General features: G+C 37.5%; 2 long non-coding RNA genes and 2 pseudogenes across 3 annotated transcripts; 2 read left to right on the top strand and 2 right to left on the bottom strand.

Moving 5' to 3' along the window:
- Positions 1-26,226, bottom strand: part of LOC112165170 — an 86,178-nt pseudogene that overhangs the window by 13,155 nt on the left and 46,797 nt on the right.
- Positions 90-25,688, bottom strand: LOC112164260 (annotated as a pseudogene).
- On the top strand, positions 10,791-12,895 carry LOC121049325. Its single transcript, XR_005799593.1, has 3 exons — positions 10,791-11,007; positions 11,105-11,213; positions 12,518-12,895. It is a non-coding gene; the product is annotated as an uncharacterized LOC121049325 (long non-coding RNA).
- On the top strand, positions 15,289-21,285 carry LOC121049324. Of its 2 annotated transcripts, XR_005799592.1 has the most exons (4): positions 15,289-15,373; positions 20,653-20,759; positions 20,983-21,021; positions 21,235-21,272. It is a non-coding gene; the product is annotated as an uncharacterized LOC121049324 (long non-coding RNA). The 2 variants fall into 2 exon arrangements; XR_005799591.1 differs by lacking the exon at positions 20,983-21,021 and having other exon boundaries at positions 21,235-21,285.

Genomic DNA, 26,226 nt, shown 5'->3' on the forward strand with positions numbered 1-26,226 from the left:
GTACAGCTTCATGTCTACCAATTTGCCATAGCTGCACGGCAATAATCATCATCAACAAACACTAGATTCTAGTTGAACTGGGCTACGATTTGAACGACTGGAGGAGCTCAACTTTTCCAGCAGCTCTGAAGTTTGTCAAAAAACTGGACACCCTTTGACCACTACTCCTGGAGCTGTGGGGCACTTGGACAATGGACAATGATCAGTACTGTCCTGACCCCACCATTTTGGACCATTTTTAATACCCTTACAGTAAGTTTAGCTTCTATTTTTAATACCCTTACTCTGAAGGGTGAAATACACAAGAATTGCCGTGAAGGCCACACCGGCATCCAAAGCAGCTGATAGGATATAGTTATGCCTAGCCCACCATGCCCTGTGTTGTCGATAAACATAGAAGCTAAAGAAAATTCCAACTGTGAACCACATCAAGTAGTGGATAGCTTTAGCTGGTGGCATGACTGCTGTGGTTCCAATGATGACAGGCATGTTTATGAGCTTAATCCACTCTAGCTTGGGGAATTTGCGCGCTAGGAGCCAAACTGGTATAGGTGCAAGTAAACCAAGTAGGAAGAACCAGTTCATCTCCGGGTAGTTTCCATGCTTAGTGAACATTCTGAGAGGGCCTATAACTCCCCAAATGATTGAGGCATTGTAGAAGACCTCATCACTAGGACATGTCCATGGACTTCCCTCTGGCAGTTTTGATGGATCACAGATGTTCTCAACAGTGTTGAGAAGCCACCAGGATGTGCTGAAAAAGGTACTTGAAGCGACCAGTGTTCCAGCTAACTGGAGAAAGGGAAATGCATAGTTGCATACCAGTGATTTATCAGAAATACAAACAACATGAGCAAAAGTTAACTTATTAATACCATTACCTGCGCAATAAACATGGACTTGGGAGGGATCTTCATATAGTGACCTAATTTGAAGTCACCGAGAAACATGAGTGCTTGTGACATGCTGATATAGCCATATGTTTTGAAAGTCACATTGGCAAGAGGCTTCCCAGGATAAAGATACCCAATAACCAACTCTGTGATCACATTGTGCCCCGGTTGCTGTATAAAACGTTTTAAATAGAAATCGCAACGTTATTAATTGCAGTTCTCTTCCAAGAAATTGAATGTGCAGCCTACTGTGGGGAACATTCAGAACATATATTTAAATGGACATACCATGTTTGTTGTGGCTTGAATAATGCCAATGGGTAAGGTGAAAGTTAGTGCAATGGCACAAGCCAGTAAGACTCCCCACCATGGAAGTTGGAGCTGTTTCCCAAAACCTTCACAGACCCAGATGGAAAGGCCAACCATTAAAACAAGCATGATGTGAAACCACCATTGTGGGACTGCCTCGTAGTTCTTCTTCATCAACCGTGTGTGGATGTCCCCAAGCTGATCTTTCGCTGCGGTAGAAGTCTTTTTCCACATATCCCAGATGTCTCTGTTCATGAATATGTCCCATAAAGGAGAAATAAATAATGCAGATTAGTTAACAGTCATGTCCAAACTAGGAGAAAGAAAAAGAAACTTACTTTCCATGGAAGAGTGCAACATGTGAAATAGTTGCTGTCAGACCAGCAAAGCTCCACCCATAACTCGAGGCAAAGTACATAGAGAGATAGAGTTTACTGTAACTGTTATACTCTTTCAAATTAATATCGAAAGTTTTCTGGTCCAGAACTCGGGAAACATTATAGCGTTTGCCAGTGGAGTCGAAAGTAGAAGAAGAAAAGAAGGGGAACTTCTTGGCATCTTTTACATTGGACCAATAAAAAATGGGGTAAGAATGTAGAAAATGAAGACAAAACCAGCCAACATGTTCATGAAGACAAAACCGGGTGTGGCTAATGGGCTCTTCAAGAAGCTAGCAACTGTTGACCAATCAAGGCCAAACGAGCCAATGCCAAGGCCATTGAGGCCGGAACCAATCTGTTGGGCGGTGACGGAGTCCTTCCATATCCAACAAACAAAGGAGAGAGCGCCTATGGAGGGGAAGAAAAAACTTGGAATAATGTAGTAAGCGAAGCTGCATACAGATACTAAGCTGAAGTACTGCAGCCTAGTACGGCCTCCCTTTGGTCTCATTTCCCATTCATGAAGCGCCCTGTCATTACAATAAGTTTATTGACAACTAGAAATATCCAACATCTCAAATTTATTCACTTGAAGAAAAGCTATTCTAAATTTTGAGCAGCTTATAAAGTGATCTGCTCATATCAGAAATTCGAAATTCTAAATAAGAATATATTAAAAATTGAGCTTTCTCCACCCAATGCCAATTAGTGATTCTACATGGTACATACTACATAGCGGTCAATCATGAAAACATACTACATAGCGGTCAATCATGAAAAAAAAAAAAAAAACAATAGTCAAGTATGCTAGCAACTATAACTCTGGGGAAGTCTAAGGTGTGTTGATGTTTGTCATACATCAACTTTTTAATTAATATATATTAAATTAAATTAGTTGGTGAAACCTGTTGTATAGGTCAACATGTTATCCAATTATAATTTGACATGTGTACTTAAAAAAAAAAAATTACCATACTGTTTAAGGATATCTCTATTTTGTGTTTAATCCAAACTCTAGGTTACTTGACCTAGTGGTAATAGGGTTCAATTAGAAGAATCTAGAGGTTCTCTTTCCTTGTATGATTCTAACTCTATGCATTGTAATTCTCTATATAAAGATGCCCCTATTATCAATGAGAATACACAGCAAATTTCTCTCAGTTTCTGATTCCCTAAAACACGTTATCAGCACGAGCCCTAACCCTGAAACCCTAAATTCGTAGCCTTCAAATCCCAGAAATCACCACCGCCCACCTTGAAGATCTCAACTCCAGGAGTCCAGAACCGGCGGCCCCACCCCCAGAACCGGCCGGCAAACCATCGAACGGGCCACCTGAAGTAGCAAAAGTTCTCCTGTCCGGTTCAAAGCCTTCCTCACCATCTCCTGCAGCCATACTCGACCCCCTGCAGCATCTCCACCCCAGAAACCCGGAACCGGAAATTTCACCACCGGAACCGGCCTAAATTCTACCGAACCGGTCACCGGAACCTTGCTAACCTGAACCGGCAGAAAGAAAGAAAAAAAAAAGGGAGGAGATCCTGTTCAGCCCACCTGCTGCAGCCTAAGCCCACTTGCTGCAGCCCAAAAGTTGAGCCCACGTGCAACAGGCCCCAGCCAAGCCGCCAAGCCGCAAACAGCTCTGCCACGTCAGCACCTGATCTGCCACGTCAGCGCCGCACTGCCACGTCAGCGCCGCACTGCCACGTCAGCTCCGACCTGCCACGTCAGCACCTCCGGTCAACGATCAGTCAACGCCGGTCAACACTTTTCTGGCCACTTTCCAGCGACTTTTCCGGCCACTTTCCGACGACTTTCCGGTCAGCTATAGTAACTTTCCGGCAGCTACAGTGCTTTCCGGCGACATTTTTCCGACCATCTTTTTAAGGTAATTTTTCTAAAAGTTCCCGTTTTTGAAGTTTTTTTTTCAATTTCTTCTTCTTTTCTCGGGGACTTCCAACATCCCTTCTTCTACCCCCCTTTCTTCTTTATAGGGTAGACCAAAAGCCGAATTGTGGGGGTTCGTGCTCACTCCAAGCTTGGAGCTTGTAGAGTCCTCCAAACTTAGAGTTTGTTGAGAAGAAAACGATCGACCACATACATCATTGTTTTGATCTAATCCAAAACCCCTCTTGGAATCGGATTTTCTTGGAAGCGACTACGCTCAGAAAAATCCCTAATTTCTTGGAAGCAACTACGCTCAGAAATTTAATAGTTTTTCGTGGTAGCCATTTTTCACTCAGAAACTAACCCTAATCTTGTGTTGTTTTTCAGGATGAGTTACCTGAACAAGCTGAACTTTGTTCCACTAGAGACAACTGGCACAGGATACCATAGGTGGGTTCGAGATGTGCGCCAACATCTTAAGGCTGATGGACTTCTGGAAGCCATCCAAGAGCCTAGTCAGAACGTGCTCTCCATTGAGCAAGCTACTGCTTTTGAAGCAAATCAAGCTAAAGCCATCATCCTCATGACAAGGCACATGAATGACGCCCTCCAAAGTGAATACCTCAATGAGGAAGACCCAAGAAAGTTATGGGTTGAACTTGAGCAGCGATTTGGCAACGTTCGTGACTCCCTGCTTCCTGATTTAGAAGTGCGATGGCATAGCCTCCGCTTCTGTGATTTCAAATCTGTGCTTGATTATAACTCGGAAGCTCTTCGTATCAAGACCCTGATGGAGTTTTGTCAAACCATAATTGATACGATGTTGATCGAGAAGACTCTCTCTACCTTCCCCGTCTCTGCCCTGATGATTTCAAAGAATTATCGGATTGATGTGAAAGCAGGACGTATCACAAGGTTTCATGAGCTTATTGGCGCCATGAACATAGCTGAAAAGCACGACAACATACTCGTGAAGAACTATAATGCTAGACCCGTGGGAACTAAGTCTATTCCGGAGTCTAACTATAGTCGCGCCCCCAAGGGAGGACGCAAGGAGCGAAACCCTAAGAGTAGGGACAATTCTGGATGCTCTGGTCCATATTCTCGCCCTAAAGAGGAAGGAAATCGCCAAGAGAGGCGTGCACGGAACCGTGGAGGTCAACGTGTGAAGAGAGAGAGAGGCGGAGCCTCCGGCTATGGTGGTGACGCCACCAAGAATAATAGTCGTCCAACACATGCACCAAAAGCATCTCGATCAAGGGAGCCTGACCATAAAGATGTTTGTCTTCGATGTGGATCAAGTGGACATTGGGCAAGGAAGTGTACTGCATCCCAGAATGTTGCCAACGCATACAAGATGTATCGTGAAGCAAGGGAGGCAAATTACATGGAACAAGAAGATCAAGATGGAGATCTCGATCTAAGGGTGGAAGACTACAAGGATCAAGACCCAGAAACTGGCGATTTTGATTAAGTCTTTTTTTATTTTCCAAGAGAAGTAGGCAATTGCCATATTACTTTTGCAGTAGATGCCAATGATATTAGTCTTTCTTCAAAGTAGGCGTACTCAATGTAAACGTGATGTCTAGAAAGGTTTTGAGATAAGTGGTACTTAAGCAAGCTTTGCTCCACCGACATCTCTCTACTTAACTGGTCACATTTACATTGGAATTACCGAAAGAAGTTAGGCGACTACCATTGTTTTGCATTAACTAGTTTTTTTTTTTTTGGATTAGATTTTCTTTGGTTAAGAGAAACGATGATGTAATTCCGTTTGGCTTATTAATAAAAGTTGAGTTCTTTTCTTTATGACTCCCTTTTTAATTACGAGCTTTTCTTTTAGGAATGGATGAACTTCAATGTCTTGCGGATAGTGCGACTACGCACACCATTCTACGACATAGGCAATTATTCTTAGAGATGTTGCCTACATATTCATCTGTGACTACGATGACTAGGCCATCAAGTTTAGTTCAAGGACATGGAATGGCCCAATTCCTTTTGCCCAATGCCACCTTGATTAAAGTCACTGAAGCTCTCTATGCTCCTAAGGCAAATCGAACCTTATTAAGCTTTAAAGATATTAGAGCCAATGGATTCCATGCGGAAACGCATAATGAGAACGGAATAGAATTCCTTTGCATTACCTCTAATGATTGCGGACGGAAGCGCATCTTAGAGAAGCTTATGTGTCAATCTAGTGGACTTTATGTCACTACAATTCGACCAATTGAATCCAATAATGTCATAAGAGAAGATCTCTTGGATTCAGACACATATTGGCTTTGGCATGACCGACTAGGACATCCTGGTCGTGATATGATGCTCCGTATACTTAAGACTTCACACCGGCATCCCTTTTTCAGAGTGGGAAGAAGCAAGAATCAAAAATTGATTCTAGGACTTAGCAAGACCGCAAAAATTGCAGCTTCTGGCGCTGCTGCTGTCTTGGGCCGCCGAAAGGCCGCCCCTGTCCCTAGTGATGACGCCATAAATGGCACCAACCATGCGCATGACGCCATGGTTGCTCCTCCTGGTGGCCATAACGCCACACAAACCAATTTCCATGGCTCTAACGCCATAATGGGAGATGTAGTCACACACTTTGCTTCTAATAGCGCTATAGACGCTCAGGCCCAACCAAAATCTTCATTGGTTGCTTCTAAGGCCCCTCGCTCATTTTGGAAAGCCCGTTCCTTCGGGAAATTAGGACCGAGACCGTCCTACGCAAAGGATCCAAAAATACTCATTCCGTTCTTACAGAGAATCCAAGGGGATATCTGTGGACCAATTCAACCATCATGCAGACCTTTTAAATACTTTATGGTATTGGTTGATGCGTCGACACGCTGGTCACATGTCGCGCTATTGTCCACTCGCAATGCTGCTTATGCTAAACTCCTCGCCCAGATTATCTGTCTACGGGCTCACTACCCTGACCACCCTATTAAGTTGATTCGACTTGATAATGCTGGGGAGTTTACATCGAAAACGTTTGATGACTATTGCATGTCACTGGGGATTGATGTAGAACATCCAGTTCCCCATGTTCATACCCAAAATGGTCTTGCAGAAGCCACTATCAAACGACTACAAATGATAGCGCGGACATTGGTTATGCGCATCAATCTCCCTGTTTCTGCTTGGGGATATGCAATATTGCATGCAGTGACACTCATTAGTCTACGACCCACTGCAACCCAATCTTACTCTGCGTTACAGCTAGTGACTGGATACGAGCCTGATATCTCGTATTTACGAATTTTTGGGTGTGCCATCTATGTGCCTATTACGCCGCCACATCGTACTAAGATGGGTCCACAACGACGAATGGGCATCTATGTTGGTTTTGAATCTCCAACCATTGTCCGCTACCTTGAACCCTTGACAGGCGATCTCTTTACCGCTAGATTTGCGGATTGTCACTTTGATGAGACAGTCTTCCCGTCGTTAGGGGGAGATAAGAACACAGATGTTCAACAGGAATGACAGGAATTGTCGTGGTCTGTCCCCACTATGTCTCATCTCGATCCCCGTACAGTCTGAACTTGAAGTGCGAAGAATAATCGAGCTCCAGAACGTAGCAGACACTCTGCCTGATGCGTTTTCTGATGTTGCTAAAGTGATGAGATCACACATACCTGCTGCAAACGTGCCTGCAATGATCAATGTCCCAAATACTGGACATCAGGCCACTCCTATGACATCAGGGGATGGCGCCATTGCCCAACATGGCAATGATGTGGCATCTATGGCCGCAGGTCCCGCAAGGAAGCGCGGTAGACCAATTGGTTTGAAGGATACTCGCCCTAGAAAGAAAGCGAATGAGGCATAGATAAATCCTTTGATCATTGATACTCAAAATCCATCCCATGAGAATGTTCCTGATTACGGTTATGTCCAAGAGACATCATTGGGGGACGCCTCAATGTCAGAACCTATCCATGAGAACGTAGAGATCTCTGTAAATTACACTAGTGTACATGGGACGTGGGAAAGAAACTCCATCATCATTGATGATGTATTCGAGTATTCAGTGGCGCGTGAGATTATTGAGACCGATGACATCGAACCACGCTCCGTTGATGAATGCCAACGTAGAGCTGATTGGCCAAAATGGAAAGATGCAATCCAGACAGAACTTGATTCTCTAGCGAAAAGAAAGGTATTTGGCAAAATTGTACCAATACCGCCCAACACCAAACCAGTTGGTCACAAATGGGTATTCGTTAGAAAGCGTAATGAGAAAAACGAGATTGTAAGATATAAAGCTCGCCTTGTGGCCCAAGGCTTCTCACAAAGTCCTGGAATCAACTACGAGGAGACTTATTCTCTCATAATGGACGTCATTACGTTCCGCTACCTTGTCAGTTTGGTAGTTTTCGAAAAACTGAACATGCAGCTTATGGATGTGGTTACTGCGTATCTATATGGGGATCTAGATACGGAAATATACATGAAGATTCCAGATGGAATTCAGTTACCCAAATCAAGTGGCTCTAGACCACGGAGCGAGTTTGCGATTTGATTGAAACGCTCACTATATGGATTGAAACAATCCGAACGGATGTGGTATAACCGTCTAAGTGACTACTTGGTTGGGAAGGGATATGTCAACAATGAACTATGCCCATGTGTGTTCATAAAAAGGACAAGTTCCGGATTTGCAATAGTAGCGGTTTATATTGATGACATGAACATAATTGGCACCCTTAAAGAGTTAAGGGAAACCGCTGAACACTTGAAATCCGAGTTTGAGATGAAAGATCTTGGGAAAACACGGTTTTACCTCGGTTTAGAACTCCAGCACCGTAGAGACGGTATTCTGATTCATCAATCAGCTTATACCCAAAATATGCTTAAGCGTTTCAACACTGATAAGATTAAGCCTTCAAGCACCCCAATGGTCGTTCGTAGTCTTGATCCAAAGAAGGATCCATTTCGTCCAAAAGATGACGATGAAGAAGTGTTAGAGGCAGAAGTGCCCTATCTAAGTTCAATAGGCGCATTGTTGTACTTAGCACAATGCACAAGACCGGATATCTCATTCGCAGTGAACTTGCTAGCTAGATATAGCTCTGCGCCAACACGACGCCATTGGACTGGTGTTAAAGATATCTTTCGATACCTAAGTGGTACGATTGATATGGGCTTGTTCTATCCCTATAGAGAGATGATGGATTCGGACCCATCAAGTGCCAGGGACGGTACACATGGTGGATTGCATTCCCTATCCCCAACCCAAAACGATATAAGTGTTTTGGAAGGTTTTGCTGATGCTGGGTATCTCTCTGACCCACACAAAGGTCGCTCCCAAACTGGTTATGTTTTCACCATGGGCAAGACCGCGATATCTTGGAGGTCTACAAAGCAGACCTTAGTCGCTACCCCTTCGAATCATGCAGAGATTATTGCTCTTCACGAAGCAGTTCGTGAATGTATATGGCTTTGATCCATAGTTACATATGTTCGAAGTAATTGTGGTTTGAAGTCTACCACAGATGAGCCAACGAGCATTTATGAGGATAATGCTGCTTGCATTGAACAAATGAAGCAAGGCTACATCAAAGGCGACAACACCAAGCATATATCGCCCAAATTCTTCTACAATCAGCAACAACAGAAGTTCCTCAAGATCAAAGTGAACCAGGTTCGATCTGAGGACAATGCGGCAGACTTGTTTACTAAGTCATTGCCCAAATCCACGTTCGAGAAACATGTGGCAAGAATTGGCTTGTGGAAATTATCTGAACTCCCATGATCGTAGTCATCAGGGGGAGGCGCAGACATCAGGGGGAGATGTCTACATGTTCGTCTCGAATCGTGAAGGGTGTGTTGTGCTCTTTTTTCCCTTCGACCAAGGTTATTTTTGTCCCACTGGGTTTTTGTTACTCGGCAAGGTTTTTAACGAGGCAACAAGGGAAGCACCGCATTTGGACAACACAAGGGGGAGTGTTTAAGGATATCTCTATTTTGTGTTTAATCCAAACTCTAGGTTACTTGACCTAGTGGTAATAGGGTTCAATTAGAAGAATCTAGAGATTCTCTTTCCTTGTATGATTCTAACTCTATGCATTGTAATCCTCTATATAAAGAGGCCCCTATTATCAATGAGAATACACAACAAATTTCTCTCAATTTCTGATTCCCTAAAACACATACTAAGTACTCATTTATTCTTTTATACGTAAATCGTTCAAAAACTTGTTATGAATATCATAAATATAGTAATTACTTTTATTACAACTATAATTATCATTAAATACGTCCAATGTGGTCTTTTGTTGTAAAATGCCTCATCGATGATATAATTTACAAAAGAAAAGACTCTAATTACAAAAAGAACAACTGGATTACAAGAATAAGGACTTGAAAAATTTTAGGTCTAATATGATTATTTACCATATAAACAAATCATTTGTTGTAGCATTGATAAGTGGATCGTTTTTTTTTTTGTAAATGGATCATATTTCATGTAATTATCATAAAAACAACCATAATTACCACTTTATACCTCAATTGTTGTAATCTATAGTAAAATGCATTGTCAAACGAGTAATTCTCTCATGGATGATGAGATTTACACAAGAAAAGAATTAATTACAAAATATAGAACTTTAATACACAATTAAGGACTTGCGCCTCATTTACAATATATACATAAAGTTTTACCACTTTGATAGCAATTCGTTGTCACATTAGTAAAATGGTTCTTAGACTTGTAATATAAAAAATTACCACAAATAAGAGTTTGATTACTACTTCTACAACCATTCGTTGTCAAACTTGTAATATTGAAGAATTACCACAAATACAACCTTGTTTATTACTTTGGACCTCAATTGCCGTAAAATCTAGAAAAAACATTGTCAAATAAGTAAATAACTCCTAAAGGACAGTAATTACAAAATAGACAACCTTATTACACCATAAAGGACTCACCGCAAATTTACTTAAATATATGAAGTTTTACTATTATAGCAACACATTCGTTGTTTTATTAGTAAAGTGGTTCTGAAAACTTGTAATAATGAAGTATTAATAGGTGAACCAAGTTTTTTTTTTTTTTTTTCGAACTGAGATTTGCCTTTCTCTTCCAGCGTCCTTCTTCCTTCTTCCTTGTTTCTTCTTGGTCCATAGTTAATCTTTGGCGCTCAGATTATTTGCTTCTTCTTTTTTTTTCTTCTTTTGTTGTCATCTTTCTTCTTTCTCTATCTTTTACTTCCTCATCTCTCCTCCAGTCGCTCTCACCCTCAAAAACTAGATCAAAAAACATACCAAACACCAAACAACCAAATCTGAATCGTACGTTCGCCATCCATCTTCGCCATCCTTCTCTCTCAGCCTCTCACATCCTGCTTCATTTCCTATGAAACCAATCTTGGCCCAAAATCCGTAATACCCAAATCAAAAAACCAAACACCTCAACCCCAAATACCTCCTCCAATCTCACGTGCTCTCTCGACTTCTTGCTTAGCAATCAGTTGCTTGTCGCGCGCACTGGATTTCTGTTTAGCAATCTAATCTTGTGGCTCGTTAGGTATTTTTTGCTTTTTGGTATATGTTTGCAGTCTATTTTCGGTCAATTGGAGTTGATTTTGGTTAGTTCTTTGGTTTTTGAATGTGATTTTGTCAAGAAATTGAATGGGTACCAGGCTTCGATCAAATTTGTAGATTGCAGAGGTCTTCGTTTTGAGTTATATTTGCAGGTCTCCTGTTTGTTGCAGTTGCGTTTGGGTCTTAAAGGTATATTTGTTTCTTCTACTTTTTCTTTGCTAGTTTTATGATTTTCTATACTGTACATTAGACATTAAGAATACTTTCATATGAGTTGTAGTAAACACTTTAAGAATCATACATTAAGTTTTCTTAAAAGCACATTAGAAAGATATACAAATAAGTCTGCATCATTATTAGTCGATAAAGTCTCTAAGTTCAAACAAGATTGAGCTTGTTGCCTATTACCTGAAAAGATATAATACGGAAGTGATGTTATGATACCATTATAGTCTAGCAACAGATGTTTGTTAGTACATTTTAAGTTAATGAAGCTCACAAATGGTAATGCTTTTATAGTTATTTATCGTGTAAATTCATCTATTGCTACATTTTCAATGGTACTAAGTGTTTGGCTCGGGCTCAAACATTAAGAATGTTGTTCTTTTACTTAAAGCTATAATTGACAAATGCTTACCATCCCATTTTAAAAACATAGAGAACAATATAAATCCAACTAGTAATTAATAGAGTAAAACAGAGGACCAATTAAAGAGATGAAAGCAATGTAAAACTAGTAAAAGCTTCATATATATTAGATCATATTCTTAAAATCATATGAACTTAACATAGAACTGTACAAAAAGTGAGAAACAAAAGACTACTAAAATAAAATAAAAACATTAAAAAAAAAAGGAGAGGACAATAAAACACATAAAAAAACGTATCCAGAAGAATGCATATTAATTGTCACAATGGTTTCTGGTATTTGGATCCCTTTCGTAATTGTTAAAGAATTTGAATGTTCAGTCAGAACTACAAAGAATTAATTTGACTGAAGCATTATAGGAAATCACAGTGTCATTATTCATGTTTATTTTGTCAAGGGATGGATGGAATACCTTAGATATTACAGGCGAAGCTGATTTCAAAGTGCAGGGACCTTTTGGTGCCATTTCCATAGTGGTAGGGTTGTGTAGATCTTAGGTTAAAAAATTGCAACTAAAAACATGACAATGAAATTGAGTAGAGCTGGAACAAATAAAAGACACCCACTTCGGTCAATATGGTAACCTCATCTAGTCTGGCTTACTAGCTACTGATTTTTGTTGCTGTTCCTATAGAGTTCAAAACTTACAATGACAAACTTGATATTTAATTTGACTACAGCTGGAAATAGATAAAATTACATCCTCTAGTGTTTTACTTGGTTTTCGTTGTCTAAATTTGTCTGAATTCTTTATGATTTTGAAATTAGTTTTTGACTTCAAGTTTAATAGTGTTGGAATGTTGCATTCTTGCATATTCATACTTACCTTGATTTGTTCTGTCAGGCTCCTGCTGATGCGAAGAAACCTTTGTATCTTCAATTTCCGAAGCTGGAGGAGGATTATGGTCTAGCAAAGCGGGCTATGAAGGTCTACCCAAACAATGAAACCATGATAATATTGACGGCCTTTGCTTCTAAAACCAGATATTCAAGCTTCAACTTACAAACGCAGACCTCCTTCTTCTCCTTTTCTCCTCTTCACTTTGTTCCCTGTGGCGCCTCTTCAATCCTGGTCAATATTGCACATAATCATCCAATTCAAATCACACAAACCCTGAATCACATCATCCAATTTATATGAAACAGAAAGGGTTTTGTTTTCTCACTTTGTACAAGAACAAACTGTCGTTCTTCCTCTTTTGATTTTATTTATACTTTTGATTGAGAAAACCAGGTAAAATAATGCAGTTCAGAGGACTTGATGCACTATTAACATATCAACTTAATTCTTTTGTTTGGTATCATGATTGGTGATCAAACTATAACAAGACATCAATCAGTTAAGATTCACAATGGAGGAGTCCTAAAAGTGATCATAATGCATGTGTTATTAAAAAAAAAAAAAAAACTCATGTCATTAACGATGCTAGTTTCAACAGATCACCTACATATTAGAGAAATTATATACCAATGAAACAACTTCCAACCAAACAATAGCACAGATTTACCAAACATATAAACACAGCCATTCAACACTTACGAGCAATTACATAGAGTTTTTCGTCTATCAGAAAATTACTAATTAGAGAATGTCATTATTGTTAGATTTCTGTACGTTATCTTCTGTTTGTAGATTTAATGTAGGTATAAATAGGAGCATTATAGTTCTGTTATATATATATATATATATATATATATATATATATATATATATATATATATATATATATATATGCTCATGAGTACATCAAGACAATAACTAGCTAGAGGTTTACATCAGATACATTAGTCTATTATACGACATTAAGTCTTTAATTGATAGATAGTTGATCAAAACCTCGGTAATAGTTCTTAATATATATATATATATATATAGTGAATGTTGTGTGCAAGTACATATATATTACATGATGTAGTCAGATACCTTAGGTTCACAACAACACAAATCAAGAAGCATAAAACAAATAAGCCTACAAGAAGTGGGCAAAAGAAAGAGATACCGTTTAAGCCTATAAATGCTTAACTGACACTATAACATACTAGGCAGTGAGTCCTAAACTATAGCTGAAATACAAGATTAACGGGCTTTCAAATCTTTATCGCAAACAATAGATATTGCCTAGACTATTATCTCCCCCTAAATATGATATAAACATGAGGTCAATAAGTTCTATGTTTGCCAAGGATGGGACTATGATGTCCACTAGCAGAAGCCATTGGCTCCAGCACGGAAAGGGAAAAAAACAAAAAAAAAGTCAAGGCCCCTGATATACATGAACTAAAAGCCACCAAGATGTCTTATTCTTCAATCAAGTCAACAAGAACTGATCACCATTATCATGATAATGGCGCAACCTACCAGCTAAACTTTAAAGTCTTATAATCGAAGAATTCCATCGACCCTTTATAACTAATCAGCAATTGCTAATTTCACGGACTGTGCTCCAGACTATTGGATAATTTTGACTTGGGATAGATCATCTATTATGAATTTTTATGTACTTGCAGGCTTGTTGCATAGAATATATAATCTTGGAGGGTGACAGCTTGTCTTCGCTATTCCTAAATATACTGAATGCAAAATTGAAGCAAACAAGGTTAATGAATCAAGATTAATTGAACAATGAAAATAGGAATCGAAGCACTGGAATGGACTCAGATTTGTCTGTGTATTCAAATCAAAGGGTGTAGGTATGTGTTGATATCCAAATCTCGCTAGAGAGTCAATTGTAAAACAAAGTTATCAGGCTAGGAAGATATACTGCCTTGGATCCGAGTAGAAAACAATCCTGTGTTTGTTGGAACTAGTTGTGTGTATCCAATGTAAGCTTTTATTTGGACTTGCATATAACACAGAATTCATCAAGCACATGCATTTAAAGTTTACTTAAGAACAAGAATTAAAGTTTGTACATTGACTACTATCCGGATCATATTACAATTAGGAAAGTGAATAAATATTGTAATATGTGGAAATCTAATTAAGATGTGAAGTAATATTCACATGAGCATAATATCTAGTAATGTTTGCAGATTAGAGACTAACCATATGCAATTAGGTTTCCTCAATGGGTAAGGATCCTTTAAGCATTGTCTCCTATAAATAACATGGTCCCTGCCTTCACAATACACACAAGCATTATACTATCCCCATTATAGAGAGTATTGGAGAAAGGCAGAAGATCAAGTTATCGACTTCGACACAATGACATATTCTTCATCAAGTAAGTATTCTAGAATCATTGGCCTCTGTTTGATATATCTGTGTTTGTGTTCTTATGGTGATATGCTATTTCTAAGGATTATTTTTCACATTTGGTATCAGAGCCCTAGCATGTTTGCCTAGGAACCAACCAAAGTAATTTTTTAAGCATGCCAAAAGTTTTTGTCAAGAAACAAAGAAAAGAAAAGAAAAAAAAAAAAAAAAAGGGAGGAAAGATTTTTTTGTGTTGGGCCTGTAAAGAATTAAAATAAAAAAAATAAAAATAAAAATCTGGAAGCCCACCATCAAGCTTAACCCCAAAATCTCAGCCTTAATCAAGAACAACGGCAAAAGATAGTTTTTTTTTCTCGACCGTTGACAACAAAAGAAGGAAGGGGCTGAGGATTCTTTTCTCTAATTGATGACTCTTGCTCGATTGTTGCGTGCGATGTCGAATTTTGCTTGCCTTAACCTTGTTTGCAGGTTGCTGTGCTTAAGGTACGCAAACCAAACTCAAAGTTCAATTCGATATTTTCTGCAAATTTATGGGATTATGTTTTTGTTGTTGGTTATTGTGATTCGTTGTTGTGATTGAATTGATGGGTGTTGTTTCTTATTTGCTGCTTGCTTAATCTAAGGAAACTAAAAGAAAATTTAATCACATGTAGAAGCTTAGGATTGTAGAAACCTTAGAATCCTATGAAAACATTTTTTTTTTTTAACAACTGAAGTTCTTATCCCTTAAAGGATTCGTGCATATACATATGTTTTTATTCATATGAGCCAAAGTATTTTGTCAAAACATCTTTCTAAAATCAAGTTTTCCGCTGCAATACAGTTTTTCCAAAATCAATTTTATGCTTGTATGAACAAAACAGTGAAACATTCTTGATCCAATTGAGAAGTTTTGATAAAATTTTCAGCCAAAGCAGTTAGTTTTGTTAAGATTTCTCAAAAACTACAGATATAAGGATCAAGGTTGCAGGGATGTACAAAGCTATTAGATGTTCTTCCAAAGAAGGTTCTAAAATTCTTAATAGATGTTGTACATAACTGGCACATTGCAGAAACTTTAAAACACATAAGGAAAGAATAATTTCTTTAGGCCAAAGCTAGGAAGTTATTCATGAAATTGGTGTTTTAAGACCTCTGGTGGTGTGGTAAAGAACATCAGGGTTAGTTGTGCTTCTTGCTCAAATGTGTTGTGCAGCTAACAAAAATTTACAGAATGGGAATGTTATAAAGATTGATTGCTTGTATGATTGTTTTCCATGCTTCTATGTTAGAGACGTATGTATGTAAAATCTAAAGAAACATGCATAATTGTTAGGCTAAAATAGGTACTTATGCTAGTTTATTTTGATTTTCAGCCATCAACCCTGCTACCATGAACCTCACCATTGAAACCTTGACTGGAAATAATTTTAAGAAGTGGAAGAATGACCTAGAAATTTATCTAGGTGTGTGGGATTTGGACTTAGCTCTCAGAGAACCCAGACCAGTTATTGTGATCACCAGTACTAGAGATGAAAAAGACAAAGCAGAAAAATGGGACAGAGATAATAGATTGAGCCTAAAAATTATGCAGAAAGCTATGACAGAAACAACAAGGGGAGGGATTCCACTGTGTAAAACAGCTACAGAGTATCTTGAGGCTATAGAGGAGAAATATAAAGAGAGTGATAAAGCCGAAACAGCAAACCATTTGAATTCTCTAATGACCTTGAAATTTGATGGAGTTAGTAGTGTTAGGGAGCACTGCTTGAAGATGATAGATGTAGCCAACAAACTAAAAGCATTAGAGTCCCCTATAGCTGATCCTATGCTAGTACACATGATCTTGATGTCTCTACCTCCTCAGTATAGTCAGCTTATCACAACTTACAACACTCAAAGGGAAAAATGGAGTATAAATGAGTTGATTTCGATTTGTGCGCAAGAAGAGAGTAGGATCAAGAAAGAAAAGGGAAAAGGTGTGGCTACTGTAAACCTAGTGAATAAAGAGGAAACCAAAACTGTTCACCAAAAGAAGTCTTCTAATTCATCAAAGAAATTCCATAAGGGCTCTACTTCCACTGGAGGATCTCACTCACTGAAAGTAAATAAGAATCCAACAGTCTTCAAGTGCTATTTTTGTGATAAGGTAGGGCATCTGAAAAGGAACTGCCACAAGTATAAGGGATGGCTGTCTAAAAAAGGTAATAAAATCTGTTTTGCTTGTTTTGAGTCTAACTTAGTTAATGTTCCATTAGATTCTTGGTGGCTAGATTCAGGGTCCCCTATTCACATAGCTAATTCTTTGCAGGGATTCATAAGAAGGAGGGCACCAAGTAGGGCTGAAAAGAACCTGTTCGTAGGCAATGGGATGAGAGTCGCAGTAGAAGCCATAGGAGATGTCAGACTTAGATTAGGACCTGATTTTGTTTTAGAATTAAACAATGTTTTTTATGTACCTTACATGAGAAGGAATTTGATTTCTTGTTCACAACTTGTTGAAGCTGATTTCAGCTATTTCGTTAATAAAATTGAGTGGATTTTGTTTTACAACAATGCTCCTGTTGGTAAAGCTTTTATTGTGCATGGTTTATGGCAATTGACTTGTTCTTATGTCTCTGAAACTTTTCTTGTTGAAAACTCAGGAGTTAAAAGGAATTTTGTGAATGAAAAATCTTCAAACCTTTGGCATAAAAGACTTGGTCACATATCTAAAGAAAGAATTCAGAAGTTAGTCAAAGAAAACATTTTGCCTGATCTAAATTTTGCAGATTTAAATGTGTGTGTAGACTGCATTAAGGGAAAACTAACAAATAGCAGTAAGAAAGGTTCAACTAGAAGTCAAAATTTGTTAGAAATAATACACACAGACATCTCAGGGCCCTACTCTCCCCAGACCATATGTCGAAACCAGTATTTTATAACCTTTATAGATGATTTTTCTAGGTTTTGTTATGTCTACCTAATTTCAGAAAAGAGTCAAGCACTTGAAATATTTAAAATTTTTAAGAATGAGGTTGAGAATCAGTTGGAAAAGAAAATAAAGATAGTGAGATCCGATAGAGGAGGTGAGTACTATGGAAAATACGATGAAACAGGACAACATAAGGGACCTTTTGCACTTTATTTAGAAGAGTGTGGCATCGTAGCTCAATATACAACACCAGGGACACCACAGCAAAACGGGGTAGCAGAGAGAAGAAATAGAACACTAGTAAACATGGTGAGGAGTATGATGTGCACTACAGGGTTGCCGAGATTTTTATGGGGAGATGCTTTAAAAACAGCAAATTATATTCTGAATAGAGTCCCTAGTAAAGTTGTAGATAAAACTCCTTTTGAGTTATGGACAGGGAGAAAGCCTAGTTTAATGCATTTGCATGTCTGGGGGTGTAAAGCTGAAGCAAAACCGTATGATCCTCAGTTGAAAAAGCTAGATTCTAGAACTATCAGTGGCTACTTTATAGGATATCCAGACAAATCAAAAGGTTTTAGATTCTATTGTCCTAACTACCATCTTAGAATAATAGAAACGAGGAATGCAAAATTTATTGAAGACACTGAAGCTACACAGAGAGAAGATATGAGTGATTTTCTTTTGGAAGAAGAGGAAGCTGTTGCTAGAACCTTATCAGAAAACAATCAGCAAAATTTTGTGTTGCCTGCACCTTTCCCTATTACAACAAAAATTGATAACTTTGAAGAGATCCCTGAACATGCTGAAAATCCACCTCAAGTTCAGATACCAGAACCAGTAATTCCACAGAATCCTCCACCAAATCAGCAACCTCCAGAGCATCCTCAACCACCTATTCAGCCACAAATGCCAATTCAACCCTTGAGACAATCGCAGAGAGTTAGGAGACCAGCAATCTCGAGTGACTATGTCCTTTACCTTCAAGAAACAGATTTTGACATAGGAGAGGAAGATGATCCACTAAGTTTTAAGCAAGCTGTTGAAAGTGTGCATGCCAAGAAGTGGCAGGAAGCAATGGAAGCAGAGTTACAGTCAATGTATGAGAATGAAGTATGGGAATTAGTTGAGCCTCCTCCTGGTATCAAAACAATAGGCTGCAAGTGGGTATATAAAACAAAGAAAAATTTGGATGGGAGCATAGAAAGACATAAAGCTAGACTTGCAGCTAAGGGGTTTACGCAGAGAGAGGGAATAGATTATAATGAGACCTTCTCACCTGTTTCAACTAAAGACTCTTTCAGAATAATTATGGCTTTAGTTGCACATTTTAACATGGAACTACATCAGATGGATGTTAAAACTGCTTTCTTGAATGGTGAATTGTATGAAGATATTTATATGAGGCAGCCTGAGGGTTTTATTGATGAAGGCAGTGAGCACTTAGTGTGTAAACTTAAGAAATCTATCTATGGTTTGAAGCAAGCGTCTAGACAGTGGTATCTCAAGTTCGATTCAGTAATGGTGTCACATGGTTTTGTCGAAAATCCACTAGATGAGTGTGTATACCTGAAAATTAGTGGGAGCAAGTTTATTTTCTTGGTTCTATATGTCGATGACATTCTTCTTGCCAACAGTGACTTATCTCTTTTACATCAAACAAAAGACTTTTTATCTAGAAACTTTGAGATGAAGGATTTAGGTGAAGCCTCCTATGTACTTGGTATCGAAATCTGCAGAGATAGAAAGAAGGGTCTTTTAGGTTTGTCTCAGAAAAATTACATAGACAAAGTTCTTAAAAGATTTAAAATGGATAAGTGTGCTCCAGGGGATGCTCCTATGACTAAGGGTGATTTGCTGCATAAAGATCAGTGTCCCAGGAATAATTTAGAACAAGAATCCATGAAAGATAAACCCTATGCCTCACTTGTTGGGAGCCTGATGTATGCCCAGGTCTGTACTAGGCCTGATATTGCTTATTCTGTTGGAATGTTGGGTAGATTTCAAACAAACCCAGGTCATGCACATTGGGTGGCTGGAAAGAAAGTCTTAAGATACCTGCAGGGCACTAGAGACCATCTTTTAGTGTATAAAAGAATTGAAAATCAAGAACTGGAAGTGATAGGATATTCAGATGCTGATTATATAGGGAAAAATAAGTCCAAAACTCAGAAAAAGTCCACATCTGGTTTTGTGTTTATGCTTGCAGGTGGCGCAATTTCTTGGAAATCTGTAAAACAGACTTGTGTGACTACATCAACGATGCATGCTGAGTTCATTGCATTATATGAAGCCACTATACATGCTGTGTGGCTTAGAAACTTTATCAAAGCCATTAGAGTAGTGGATTCCATTCACAGACCCTTGCAGATTTACTGTGATAATAGTGCAGCTGTGTTCTTTTCAAAGAACAATAAGAGATCCTCAAAAACTAAGTTTGTAGATCCTAAGCATCTTCTGGTTCGAGAGAAAGTGAAGCATGATGAAATTGTTGTTGATCATATTAGTGGAGATAACATGTTAGCAGACCCTTTTACAAAACCATTAGCAATTGGGGTTTTTAAGGAACATGTTATGAATATGGGATTGATTCAGTCATTTGACATGGCTTGAATCAGTGGGAGCTTGAGATAAGCTCAGTTTTGTAATTTTTTCTTTTGGTTTCTGTTTGTAACCTCTTGAATGTCATAATAGACAATATTTCCAGATTTATCAAAGTCAATATACATGAATTAATGTCTCAGATTCTTATGTTTTATGATTGCTGCAGCATACAATTGTTTGATAAGTACATGTACTAGTTTTCCGGATGTTTGATAAATGCATCCATGATATTAGATCTATTTGGCTGTTTGATATGTTTTGACAGTTGCAGAAGATCTTGGTTCTCTTTATGAGAAATAGCAGACTTCTCACGAAGTATAAAGAATGATTCTGCAAGTGCAGAATAAAGGAGGACCTTATGTGGAAATTCAGGTACTTTCATTCACAATGCAGTATTCCACATGATTGTATTATGTTGTTGGTGGTTTATGTGATTACAACTCTGTTTCTAGTGATTATAGAAAACTGGCATTGCTGATTTAGATGCAAGTTTTTCTTTAGTTCTGCTACAGTGGTTGTGATCATATTAACCTTGAAATTAGATTGTAGAAATGTACAATATCAGTGATCACAAAAGAGGTTCTTGTCATTGCAGTTGCTTGATGAACCAATATGAAAGTCCAAGTGGGAGAATGTAAGCTTTTATTTGGACTTGCATATAACATAGAATTCATCAAGCACATGCATTTAAAGTTTACTTAAGAACAAGAATTAAAGTTTGTACAATATTGACTACTATCCGGATCATATTACAATTAGAAAAGTGAATAAATATTGTAATATGTGGAAATCTAATTAAGATGTGAAGTAATATTCACATGAGCATAATATCTAGTAATGTTTGCAGATTAGAGACTAACCATATGCAATTAGGTTTCCTCAATGGGTAAGGATCCTTTAAGCATTGTCTCCTATAAATAACATGGTCCCTGCCTTCACAATACACACAAGCATTATACTATCCCCATTATAGAGAGTATTGGAGAAAGGCAGAAGATCAAGTTATCGACTTCGACACAATGACATCTTCTTCATCAAGTAAGTATTCTAGAATCATTGGCCTCTGTTTGATATATCTGTGTTTGTGTTCTTATGGTGATATGCTATTTCTAAGGATTATTTTTCACATCCAATGTTCTAATCCACCTCTATGCGGATTGTAGTTTGTTGTAAAGAGAGAGAGAGAGAGAGAGAGAGAGAGAGAGAGAGAGAGAGAGAGAGAGAGAGAGAGAGAGAGAGAGAGAGAGAGAGAGAACAGTACAAAGAAAACCAGAGACACACTCCAAACCTTACATAGAAGGTAGAATTCATCTGGCATCAAACAACATAAAAGGAGAAGACGATCAAACCGAAAAGGATTCTACTTACCTGAGTATTGATTGAAACATCCAGTTGTAGTGGTTGTTCTTTCTCGCTTTCTACATGAACAAATTGTCGTTCTTCCTCTTTTCCTCGTCTTCTCCTCTTGTGGTCGTTCTTTCTCGCTTTGTAAATGAACAAACTGTCGTTCTTCCACTTTTCCTCGTCTTCTCCTCTTTTTCAATTTAGGGTTTTTTTTTTTTAATTTCATTGTAGATATGTAATTCAGAATTTTGAAAAAGAAAAAAAAAAAAGTTTATAAAGGCTACCTGGTAAGCAGGTCACCACTATTGAATATTTCTGACCATCAGATATATTCTACTTTTAATTAAATCTAACGGTCTAAAATATTCAAAAAACTTGATGTATGGCATACGTCAACATATGCTAGAATTTTCCCTATAACTCTATCAGTAATGTCATATCCAATACCACATGTAAAATCTCAAGCTTCTTTTCTTCTCCATCTAGTTAGTTTCGGAATTTCGGGTTATAAGAGAGGTCAATTCTATGATCTAACTTCAACAGTTTCAGTATGATACATAATGGGAATGAGAGTGAAAAAAATACCTGAAAAAAGAGACCTGAACCAGATTGTCAGGCCACCACATATATGGGGAATCAACAAGGTACTTTCTGAACAACCCAGCCCAACCATATCCAAGCAACTGAAATTGAAAACATATACTTCACAACTTCACAAAACTTGGAAAAAAAAAAACTTGCAACATAATTCAAACATGGATCAAGGAGAATTCTTGGGTACCTTGGTGTTTGTCATACCCTCATTTTGTTAAATATTTTGGACCATTGGATTAGTAATATATCAAATGGTTCAAAATATTTAACAAATTGGTTACTTGTTTAGCCCTTAGCCTTTCTAATTTTTTTGGTAACACAAACTACTAATTGAATTGAAAACAATAAAGATAGTGAAAACAATAAAGCCAATTAATGTTTGATTATCAATTGACAATTGACAATTATGATTTTTCCTTTTTCAAAAAAAATTAAAAGAACCTTCTATCCTAGATTCACCGAATTACTTTTAGTTAAATAGTCTATATTACTAATTAATTTTATTATTAGTGAATTAATGCTTGTTATTAATGGACAATTACACAATTGAAAATTACGTTTTTTCCTTATTAAAAACAAAAACCTTCTAACCTAAGTTCGCAAAATTAGTATTAGTTAAGTAATCTTTATTACCAATTAATTATATCATTAGTAGTTTCCTTAACCAAATATAATTCTTTTTACATGCATTTTACGACAATGACAACAATTAGTGTAAAAATAAATAATATTTGTTTTAAATGTAGTCAAATGAGAACCTACTTTAGGACTTATTTACTCAAATGAGAATCTACTTTACTCTAATGAGAACATATTACAATTACCACTTTTAGGACTTAATTACTCAAATGAGAACCTACTTTTCTCTAACGAAGACCTTATTTACTTTAATGCGGATTTTTTTTCTAATTACCACATGTGTCCTCAAAGTGGTTACATGAGTCCTCAAAGTGGTAAATATTATATAAAATAGAACATGTATGAATCTTTATGTTTTTATCATTAGTGAAATTATTACTACAATGACTACACATTTTATCACAACCCACAACACTTGATGTAAAAGCGGTAACTTTTGTTCTATTTGTAGTAATTACTCCACCTAAACTAATGTACTAATTTATAGACAATTTAACAAGTATGAAAATAAATTTGTTGTCAGAGTGGTAAATCTTTATGTTTTTATCATTAATGAAATTATTACTACAATGACTACACATTTTACCACAATCATAACAATTGATGTAAAAGCGGTAACTTTTGTCCTATTTATAGTAATTACTCAACCTAAACTAATGTACTAATTTATGGACAATTAATAAGTGCAACAACAAATTTGTTGTCAAAGTGGTAAATCTTTATATTTTTATCATTAATGGAATAATTACTCAATGACTACATATTTTACCATAACTCGCAACTATTGGTGTAAAAGCGGTAACTTTTGTTCTGATTGTAGTAATTACTTCAAAAACTATACCATTTACAAGATTACCAACTATTTTACAATTCCTACAACATTTGTGTTGTGAAAATGGTAAAATTAAAATTAGACCAAAAGATATGTAACAACTCAGTATTGTAAGGAGTTTCTCCACTTGATAATCAAGGTTCTAAATTTGATAAAAGTTGTCCAAATATGATATTTACATCTTTGACCACTTAATTACAATAACCACAACAACTGTTGTCATAAGTCATAATTGTAGTTCAACTATATGTAATTTATATTTTGACAATACTTGTTACATGATTTTTAACAATGTTACATATCAAGAAAGAGTGTGTTGTTAATATGGTAAATTTTATTTTTTAAAATGACACATGTCGATATTTAATTGGGTAACCTGTTGACCAGTTCAGTAGGTTTCCACTATATTAATTTACTAAAAGTAAAAAAAATAAAAAAAATAAGGGTATGGCAAACACCAAGGTACCCAAGACGACCCCTTCAATAAAAAATATAAAAACTTACTTGAGTGGTTTGGGCTAACAAGAAGGCTGCCATAGGATGCATGCTTCTGCGGTAGAAAGCCTTCACAATAGTGATAATGTCAACTGCATAAACACTATTTGATCCTGAATTCGCAAAGATGGTGATCAACACATGCTCTTTCAAGTTGAAAGGTCCGGGGTTGAACGAAAATGTCCATCCCATAACTCGGAATTATTTTGTTGGGAGAGTTTTAGCCATCAGTTTTCCGAGAGGGAGGATGAGGATTTGTGCTGAGACTGAAGAAATGTAGAGCTGGTTTTGGCGGTAACCAAAGAACTGGTTCAAAAAGGCAAGAGTGTAGCATGACAAAAGTCCCAGAACCCACGTACGAAAGGTTAAGGCGGGAACTGAAGGGTCGTCGGTGATCGGAACTGTTAGCCTGACTTGCTCAATTGGGCTGTCGTTGAACTCATCATCTGTAACAAATTCACGAAACTGGTGATCAAAGTGTTCAATTGCAATGATGCGTTAATATTTTTCTCAGAAAAAAATAATACGTTAAAACATTTGTATTTTAATCGTTTTTTTTTTTTTTGAGGTAAACCGATCTTTTCAAAACTATAAAATTTGGAAGACAATCTATTTTTGCATGCTAGGCCGCGCGTTTCATTACCAACCATGCGTTGAGGTAATTCCAAGATTCTGGAATGACTCACCTAATAGTTCTCTATTGCGGTCTTCTGTCTCATTATTGCTGAATATTTTGGTCAATTTACTAATCTTGTATTCACCGCCGGATCCATTGCGTTAGTCTCTCTCAAATGAGGATGCTTAGTCTTAATTTATATATTGATGTTTGTTGTTGGTTGTAATCCCTTAGTAATCTTAATTTATTGATGTTTGTTGTTGGTTGTAATCCCTTAGTAGGTACAATAATTGTAGTTGGTTAGTAAAAATTGTTTATTGGAATAGAGAATAGGAAAATGCCCTATGGAGTAAAGGGAAGGCTTGAGTTCAAAATTAAAAATTTCTTTTGATAAAATAAAAAAGTAATTACTTAAGATATACACAATACTATTCTAGATGATATAACATGTGGAAGAATTCAGGTTAGAACTAATTGAATTTGAGTTGGGTTCATACAGGGAAAGGCTCACCCAACCCTTCTAAAACTGGTTGAGCTAACTTCTTCGAACTTCTGCACAAAAGCTAAAAGAATTGGTTTTGTTGGAAGATTCGAGATCTCAAGTTGACCTGCCCCGTAGTTTTACACCTATGGGCAAAAGAGGCTACTCTCATGTTTGTTGTTTATATGGAACGTGATTACAAGTTGGTCTTGCAACATTTGCAACACCATGGAAGCTAGAATGCATCTTCGAGTAAAGAGAGAAGGCGCTGTTACTTGCCTTCTCTCTATCTGTTATCATTGCCCCATGAAGTGTTGCCTCTGAAAATCACCTCGGCCTATACAGCCAAGGGACCAAGGAACAAATGTCCTTCTCAATGAATAGATGCGGAGCGTGCCAGCACACGGCCAGAAGGCCAAGTGTGCAACTGTAGGTGTAGTGGATGTAGATCTGACTTATCAAGCAATTGTTAGCCGAGGAAGGAACTTATTCTCGGCTGCGGTTCGATGCCACTAGATTAAGGACTTGGTGGCTGAAGGTCGGGTGAGTTAGGTGTGGTTGTGAGAGTATGAGTAAATATAAGATTAATAGCTACTATGAGACTACGAACAGTAAATAGCACGATCAAACAAGTAAAGCATAAAGACAATAAGGAGCAAATAAAAGATAATAACAACGAAATTGAAAACTGGAATGGCTGCAAGTTATTAACTATTGTTTGAAAGGAAACAAAAAGAACAATTCAAAATCGATACTAGGCTACAAGAATGTCAAAGTAACTGAGATTGTAACTAGCAGAGCACATAAACTAGGAAACAGACGAAAATTCTACCTAAGC

Source organism: Rosa chinensis, chromosome 5 (genome assembly GCF_002994745.2).
Source record: "Rosa chinensis cultivar Old Blush chromosome 5, RchiOBHm-V2, whole genome shotgun sequence".
Lineage (NCBI taxonomy): Eukaryota > Viridiplantae > Streptophyta > Magnoliopsida > Rosales > Rosaceae > Rosa > Rosa chinensis.